Genomic DNA, 8,702 nt, shown 5'->3' with positions numbered 1-8,702 from the left:
TAGAGACAGAGATCCACACTGGAGCACCGGACTGAGCTCCCAAGGTCCCAATGAGGAGTGGAAGGAGGCAGAAGATGAGCAAGGAAGTCAGAACCACGAGGGGTGCACCCACCCACTGAGACAGTGGGGCTGATCTATTTGGAGCTCACCAAGGCCAGCTGGACTATGACTGAAAAAGCATGGGATAAAACTGGACTCTCTGAACATGGTGAACAAGGAGGGCTGATGAGAAGCCAAGGACAATGGCACTGGGTTTTGATCCTACTTCATGTTCTGGCTTTGTGGGAGCCTAGTCAGTTTGGGTGTTCACCTTCCTAGACATGGACTGAGTGGGGAGGACCTTGGACTTTCCATAGGGCAGGGAACCCTGACTGCTCTTTGGACTGGAGGGGGAGGGAGAGAGGAGTGGGAGGAGGGGGAGAAGGGTGGGATGAGGGGGAGGGAAATGGGAGGCTGGGAGGAGGGGGAAACTTTTTTTTCCTTGTCTCAATAAAAAAAAAAAGCAAAAAAAAAAGCAAAAAAAAAAACCTCTCAGGAGAAGATATCACTTGAAGGAGTGACATGCTTAGGAATAAATTAAACTTTAAACTGAAATGAATAAAATTTTTACTAAAGACAGAAACACATAGAAAGAAATCAATTGATAATAATGAATGGTAAATCAGCACTGTTAAATGCCTTTACTTCTGAAAATAATTCATGCAGTCGATGTAATCTCTACCAAAATTCAAAGGATATTTTCAAAGGTATGGAGAAACAATCCAGAATTCACATGTAATCACAACTGGCTCAGGATAGCTAACCCAATCGTCAGGAAGATCAAAGTCAGAAATACTCAATTTCTTTTTTTCTAACATAGAACAAAGCCTTTGTAATTAAAAAAATATCTGGCAATGGAATAACACTCAAATGTTCTGAGCAAACGTTGACAAGCATTCAAATAGTAATGGGTATTCTATTAAACAGTTCTGGGGAAATTGGAAACTCACATGGAAAAATATGTAAGATTTTATTGTGTCATTTATGAAAATTCCTATAAAATTTATTGAAACTTTAAATTAATGAGATCAAAAACCATGAATATGTTTAAAGAAAAAAGCAAAGTTCTTTGATAATTTTTTAGTGATGGCTTTTTGACAGACTACACAAGTATAGGGGGGAAAGTGAATGTAGGGACTAGAGAGATAGACTAGCAGTTAAGAGCACTTGTTTTTCCTGCAGGAGACTCAGAGTCAGTATGCACCGCCCACATGCAAGTTAACAACCATCCATAACACCAGTTCCAGTGGATCTGCTGTTTTCTCCTGACCTTTTCTGACAGCAAAGAGGCATGTGGTACAAATGCAAACATAGAGGCAAGCATTCATTCAAGTAAAATAAAATAAACAATTCTAAAATTTTAAAGTAAAGGTAAATAAGTAATTACATACAAAACTAAAAATAAAGTTTCTAGAGAGCAAAAGATGAATCCATAATTAAGAAGGAGCAAAAGCAATTTGTGAAATGGAAAAAATGCAGACAAATCTTTATTCAATGGTAAAATACACTCCTGATTTTAAAAGGAACCAAAAAAAAAACTAAACATATAAAATATTATAAAAAGAAAAAAAAAGGAACAGATAACCACTGGGTTGCTTGTAGGTTGTCAAACTCAAATTTATTGCTTGAAGCTGATAAACATCACTGATCATCAGAAAAATGAAAATGAAGATCACCGTTGTATATCACTTCAATCCCATTAGGCTAGCTATTATTAAAAAGTTGGCAATAACTGTTGGAAAGGATATAAAGAAGGAACAATGGCTCTTAACACACAGTAGCAAGGATGTAAATTGGTATAACTACTAAGGGAAAATGTACTACTTTCTAGAATATTAAAAATATCAGTAATATGTGAGTCAAATATTTCACTGCTGAGAATAAATCCAAAGAACATGAAGTAAATGTCAAAGACATCACTGCTTTCTTTTATTCCTTTAAGCATTTTTCATAAAAAGTAAGATTATATTTTATCTATGTTCCATTGATGGTAAATCAATAAAGAAAATGTGATAAACACACAAAGTGAAGTATTTTTTTACAAAATAAAATTTTTGCTTCTTTCAACAATGTGGATGAACATGAAATTCATTTCTGTAAGTCAAATAAGTCACATACACCAAAAGTAATATGTTATGATATTTATACATGAAATGGAAATAGTTTATCAGAACAAAGTCAGAGAAAAGAGTAATTTCCATATACTTTTGTGTAAGAAACAGGGATATTTTAGATGAGTAAGTTCTGGGGATCACATGTGTAGGATAGTGATTTTACTTAATAATACTATATTAGTTAATTGATAGTTGCTAAGTGATTAGATCTTAAGCTTCTTCACTGCCTCTCATAGAAGTAAAACTATATGTGCTGGTAGTGTGTTAATTTTACTAGCATAACCAATTCGAAGTTTGTACAAGTTATCAAATTATCACACTGTATAACTGGCATACATTTTTGTCAGTTATAATTCAGTAGAATTTGAACAATTATGATGTCTATTTAATGGGATTTGTGAATTTTTCTTGTTCTGAAATGAGTACTTACTTTACATTAACTGCCATATTTAATTATATAATCTATAAAATTTCCTTATAGCATAGTTTTTAATGATAATTATCTCATGGCCCCAAAGAATATTCTCCTCATCTAACCTAATACAAGATTCACAGAATAATTTGGCAACACTGTATAAAACATTCCTTTTGGAGTGAGTATGTTATCCTAGGCTCAAATGGTTAACAAAAATTATGGCATCTGGATCTATAGAAACAGTAGTGTACTAGAATACATTAATAAGTCACATTATCAGAACCTCCCTCAAAAATCCTGCGCATCCCCTACAACGTTTTATAAAGTTATGATGCTGTTTTATGTGCATTCACAAAACTGAGATTTTCTGGGTGAATACAAGGTATAATTTTTCCAGTCATTGTCTTCATGTCTTCATTCTGTTTCATCAGTATAGGATGAAACTTGGTTATTTCTGCTGCAATTCTTTGTGAAGGATATGAAACCAGAGTAGATCTTTTACCATTAAATAAAAAATAGCCTCAATAAGACTCTAAGCAACAGTGGAGAGGTTGCATAAAACTTGCCTTCCCCTGTAATTAGATTGATGATTGCCTTAATTATCTTCATCAATCCTCCAAACAGCAATTGATGGAAGCAGATACAGAGCTCTACAGGGAAGCTACCTGAGACCACTGCAAGAGAGGAAGGAACGATAACATGAGCAAAGGGGTCAAGACCATGATGGTGATACCCGCAGAAATAGTTGAACTGAGCTAGTAAGAGCTCACTGACTCTTTGGGACTGATAGCAGGGCAACTAGGCCCACTCAATGTGGGGGACAGTTGAGAGGCTTGGGCAGTTTGTGGGGCCACAGGCAGTGGACTCAGGGTTTATCCCTAGTGCTTGAACTGGCAACTAGGAGCACATTTTATTTGGATATATGCCTTGCTCAGCCTAGATATAGTGGGAGGGCCCTGCACTTGTCTTGAAGTGAAGTATCAGACATTGTTGACTCCTCATGGGAAACCTTAACCTTTCTGAGGAATAAATGGGGGTGGGGTGGAGAGAGGAGTGGAATGGGAAGAGAGGAGGGAGTGGGAACAGGGATAGCTATTTAAAATAAGAAAAGATTATATTTAAAATTTCTTAACAAGAAAAGATGCTAACAAAAACATAGCCTCAAGTCCCAATCAATAACTGAAATTGTGCATGCCTACTCATCCCTTGGGCACATCTTTATCTGCTGTGCTCTAATGATGCATCTTACATGTGTATTGCATTACACACAATATTCACTATAGTCTGTCAGAGGATAGAATATTATCACACAATCTCCACCATATAGACACCTTATATTGAACCATAGTGGGAAATCTCTGAGAATCCTCATGGTTAGATGAGGAAAAAAAGTTCCTTGGTTTTCTTCCTTTCTTCTTTCCTTCCTTCTTTCCTTCCCTTCCTTCCTTCCTTTCTTCCTGTCTTTCTTTCTTTTATTCCTTCCTTCCTTCTTGGCTTTGTTTCTAATATTATCAGTTGTTTTATGTGACATGGAGAAAAACACTGAAATAAAGTTTTCATGTTTATCATGCATATTAATAACACAAAGCTACAAAAAGATGGATATTTGCGTGAGTTTTATGAAACAAGTAACCTTATATGCCTTTCCTTCTTTTTTTATCTTTCACTGAAATAGTTTGTTTGTGATATGAAAAATTACATGCACTTCCTAGTGAAAAGACATGCAGTTGTACACATATCATGTAATTAAGGAATAGTTAATAATAATAATAATAATAATAATAATAATAATAATAATAATGTAAAAGAACAGAAAACCTTAAAGGACTAAAAGGTGAAGAAGATGAAGTAACTATTTATTTATTTATTTATTGTATTTTTGTAAGGTATCTGACTCTAGAACCTATTTCATTGCATGGCCTTTATTTTTCTTTATACACTCTTTCAGAGTTGGTAATAGACAATAATGCAATGAAATACAATGATGTTGGCTGAAAAAAGATTTTAAGTGAAAAAGGAAATTAATAAGAATGCTATTCTTACCCTTTGTTGTCTTTCACTAAAAAGTAAAATTATAAATATTTATTATATATACATTATCTTAAAAGTCTGTTACTTTATAAGTTACACCATAGTTTAAGACATATGGGTACAATTGATGCATGATATATTAAAGTATAGAAATAGACAGCAGTATGCCACTCAACTGTACAGATATTGAAATGTAAGTAAAAGTAATGACTGGTTAGGTGGTTACTGTGGAATAACTTTTCCAATTTTTAGCCTATCTATCTATCTATCTATCTATCTATCTCTCTATCTATCTATCTATCTATCTATCCTCCTACCTACCTATCGACCTACCTAGAGATAGGCTTACTAGGAAGCAACTAATGTTAAATGGGCTATTGTGGCAAATCAAAGATCCATTTATAGGATTAGAGTAATTTTTGAAACAAAATAAACAGATTTCTCCCTCTCCAAATAAGGTGGAAAACATCTCCAAACCATAAAGATAGCTTTTTTCAAAGACTCCATCTTGCCAGAATATTAAACTTGGACATCTGGGTCTCCAGACAGAAAAGCAAACAAACAAAATCTTTGATAGTTTAGCCATCTAGTCTATTGTGTGGTAGGGAGAGGAGCACCCACCCCCAGCAACAAGCAGTGTTTGGTTAGGTTGGTCAGTATTACCACACCCTATGGATTTGCAAACTGAGGATATATTTCCCGTATGCCCCTTCCTTCCTATCACTTTCTCATGTTAGCCCTTAATATCTAGTAGTTTTATATTTTTGCCTGTTTGCTTGTTTTATAAAGTGAATGAGAAAGGGATTTAAGCAAGTGGGAGGATCTGAGACGTGTTGGGGAGAGGAAATTATGATCAGACTATATTGAATGAAAAATATTTATTTTCTACAAAATATGCATATTTAAAATGTATGCCTCTCTATAGGAGAGGCAAAGAAGCATAAATGTATGGAAGCCTCACCTTACAATATTTTGTACCCTTAAAATTTTAGATAATAGTCTACCATATGCCTGCCCACATAGTAAACTGCCTCTTAGTAAATGAAACCTTGAGGTTTCAATTTTGTAGACAAAAAGGCTATAATAATGCCATTCTATTATTTTAGTCAAGCTGATTCATATTGTTGCTGGCTCACATAAACATCAAATTTTATTTTTTTCAAATTTACAGATGAGACAAAAATATATACAGAGGCTTTGTAATTTGAACAGTCACATATTGAGAATATAAAATAGACAATCAGAAACTTTGATAGTTTAGAAATCCAGTCATCTAACACACACACATTAAGGAAGATATATATTAAGAAAATTATCTATTTATCTATCTACCTATCTATTCATACATCTATCGATATGTTAAAAAAGAGGTTATGAGTTTGAAAGAGAGCAAGAGGGAGAGAGTACATGAGAGGGTTTTAAGGAATAAATGATTTAATTAATAATAACTTCATAGAATAAGAGAATTTTTAATTAAAAATATCCAGTCACAACAAACCAAAACATTTGAATTAGGCAACATGGAAATGAAAGAAAAAAATGACACTAGCTACTAATAAGAGGAATTAAAAATTTAAGAAAAAAAATCCCAATCTTCTTTCAACAGTTACATCAAAATGTGATAAAACCTCCCACACTTGAGGCTTTTGGAGAGACAGTTCATATTATAAATATGAAAACTTTGTCCTTCTGTTTCAAGTCTTTTTTGTGTGTGTCCAACTCAATCAACTTAAATGAGTTTTATTTACTTCCCACTAACAAATCTTTATTTCCATTCATGAGATCAGTAAGTCGACCATATTCAGCTTCCTTGCCCAGTAATTGAAAGGAAAAACTCAAAAAGATTAGTAAAGAAAAATGGAGGAATTAATACCCCGTAAATTTTTAAAACATATGTTTAAGGTTGAAAAATGTTTATAATTCCTAGTAGGAAAACATTATCTGAATGAAGACCCTAATGGCAAACCACTGTAAAATACTTCAGCCACATTTGATGCAGAAGGGTAGGGATAGTCTTCGAAGCACCCCAGCTCTCCTGATGAAGTCAGAGGTACACTGGTTTGTATTATTGCAACATCCAGTAAGTGAGCAGATTCATGACCTTTGGGTTGTTCTGATATTTTGACATATTTGCTGGGTTCTGGGCCACATCCTGGAAAGCCACCATGACTTCTGGATCCTGCATTGCTGCAAGAACCTCGGGGTTACTGAGGATTTCATTGAGTCCAGGCATTCCTCCCATTCCAGGCATGCCCCCTCCCATTTCAGCATTCCTTCAGGAAAATTACCAGGCATTCCCCCAGGAAAACCACCTGGAAAAGAGCCATACTGAGCCCCAGATTGTCTTCTGGCTTCTTCTTCCCTTTGGGCTCTTTCATGCTCTTCTCGAGCCTTCTTCACCCTTTCTATTCTTTCTTTTATCTCTCGCTCTTCACGTTTTCGCTCATATTTTCTCCAATGTTCAGCAATTTTTTTGAGCCCGAGGTTGAACCTCTTTCAGCATTGCACTGGCATTTCGTCACAATCCAGTTTACAGGCAAGGGCTAGATCATGAACTGCTTCATCCCAGTGACCCAAGAGTCTGTGTGCTTTCCCTCGCCACTTGTATGGCTGAGCTGAATCAGGGTTTATTTCAATGGCTCTGTCACAGTCTCAGATAGCAGCATTTGGCTTCTGTAATTTGACAAACACACTGGCTCTCTTGGCATACAGAATAGCCAAGCGAGGATTTAGCTTGATGGCATCAGTGAACAAGTCAATTGCTTTCTGCAGCTCACCATACCATCATTTAGGGCTTCAATGGCAGCCCCCTTCTTTTCATTTGCTTGATCCATCATCTCCTCAGTTATCTCTGCATTTTCATCTCCCATCTCTTGAGGGGCATCAGTGTCTGGCTCAATTACACCTTCATTGTCAATTTCTAGATCACTCTCCTCACTTGATTGTTCATCCGTCTTTATGCTTTCCTCTGTCTTTTCATCTCTTTTTTTCTTCCTTGACATTTTCTTCTGATTTAGTTTTGTGAGTAGCAGGTGGTACTTTACCTCCCATGCTCTCCACCCACTCCCTCAGGAAACGCATTTCCTCGGTGTGCAGGACGCTCGGATCCTGCTTACACATCTTCACGAAGGCCCGAAGCTCGCTCACTTTGCAGGGATCCATGGTCGGAAGGCGGGAGGCATGGGGCGGCTGTGGAGGCCCGGGCACGGCTCATTGTGACCAAGTGGAACAAGGCCTCTGTTTCACGTCTTATGTGACTTTTGATCTTTTTGTTTTGATGGTCCATTTGGGCAGGACTTTTTATCTCTTAAGTTGTATCCATTCAGCATTCATTTCTCTAAACCATTGAAGAATGCTTCTCCTTTCTGGCCTCTTTCCTGTCTTTTCCTGCATTACATCTGCTTTGTTCATCTACGTGCTCCCACCTTTACCATCCTGAGATTCAGTGACTATGTGTTGGACTCTTCGAAATCACGTGCCAAAATAAAATCTTTCTCCCTTTCGTTATTCAAACCAAGTGTTTCTTCACAGTGTTACATGTTGAGCAACACACAAGGAAAATAATGAAATGGAAGAGTCCATTGAAACAGGTAAGCAAATACAAGGTACAGAGAAACCCTTTGTAGGAATATTAATTTATATGTGAACTTGACTGGAATGAACGATAATTGATGAAATTTCATCTGCAATTGATAGATTGAGGGGAACTGTGTATTCTCACTTTTGTGGGAGGGCACTGTCTAATCAATTGATGGACAAAATAAAGAATGGAAGAAAGGCAAATATCATCCCTGCTTAAGATAGTAGCCATAGTTTCCTTTAAGTTGATATTGCTGTTAATGATTTTTAACATCTTAAGCTCAAAGTAATATAAAATTGTTCACCTAAGTGGCTTTAAGTTTAGAGTGAAGTTATACTACCATTCCCTTGGGCCACTAGCTTCAAGACTATAATGTTATAAAGAAAACGCCACAGTAAATCTCTGTCTACATTCCTATGTACATGGATTTTAGGATCTTTCCTATAAAATCTCCAGGGACTACACTTCAGCAAGTTATTTATGTTGTCCTAAGAGGTTCGTAACTAAGCTTAACAGACTCAAG

General features: G+C 36.1%; 1 pseudogene; it reads right to left on the bottom strand.

Moving 5' to 3' along the window:
• Window positions 1-6,664: 6,664 nt before the first annotated feature.
• Window positions 6,665-7,787, bottom strand: LOC121443442 (annotated as a pseudogene).
• Between the last annotated feature and the right edge of the window lie 915 nt (window positions 7,788-8,702).

The sequence above is a fragment of the Microtus oregoni genome, unplaced genomic scaffold (assembly GCF_018167655.1).
Source record: "Microtus oregoni isolate MIOR12 unplaced genomic scaffold, Mior012 000107F_000, whole genome shotgun sequence".
In the NCBI taxonomy this organism is placed as follows: Eukaryota; Metazoa; Chordata; class Mammalia; order Rodentia; family Cricetidae; genus Microtus; species Microtus oregoni.
The sequence above is the reverse complement of the archived record's forward strand: the minus strand, read 5'-3'. Positions and strand labels throughout refer to the sequence as shown.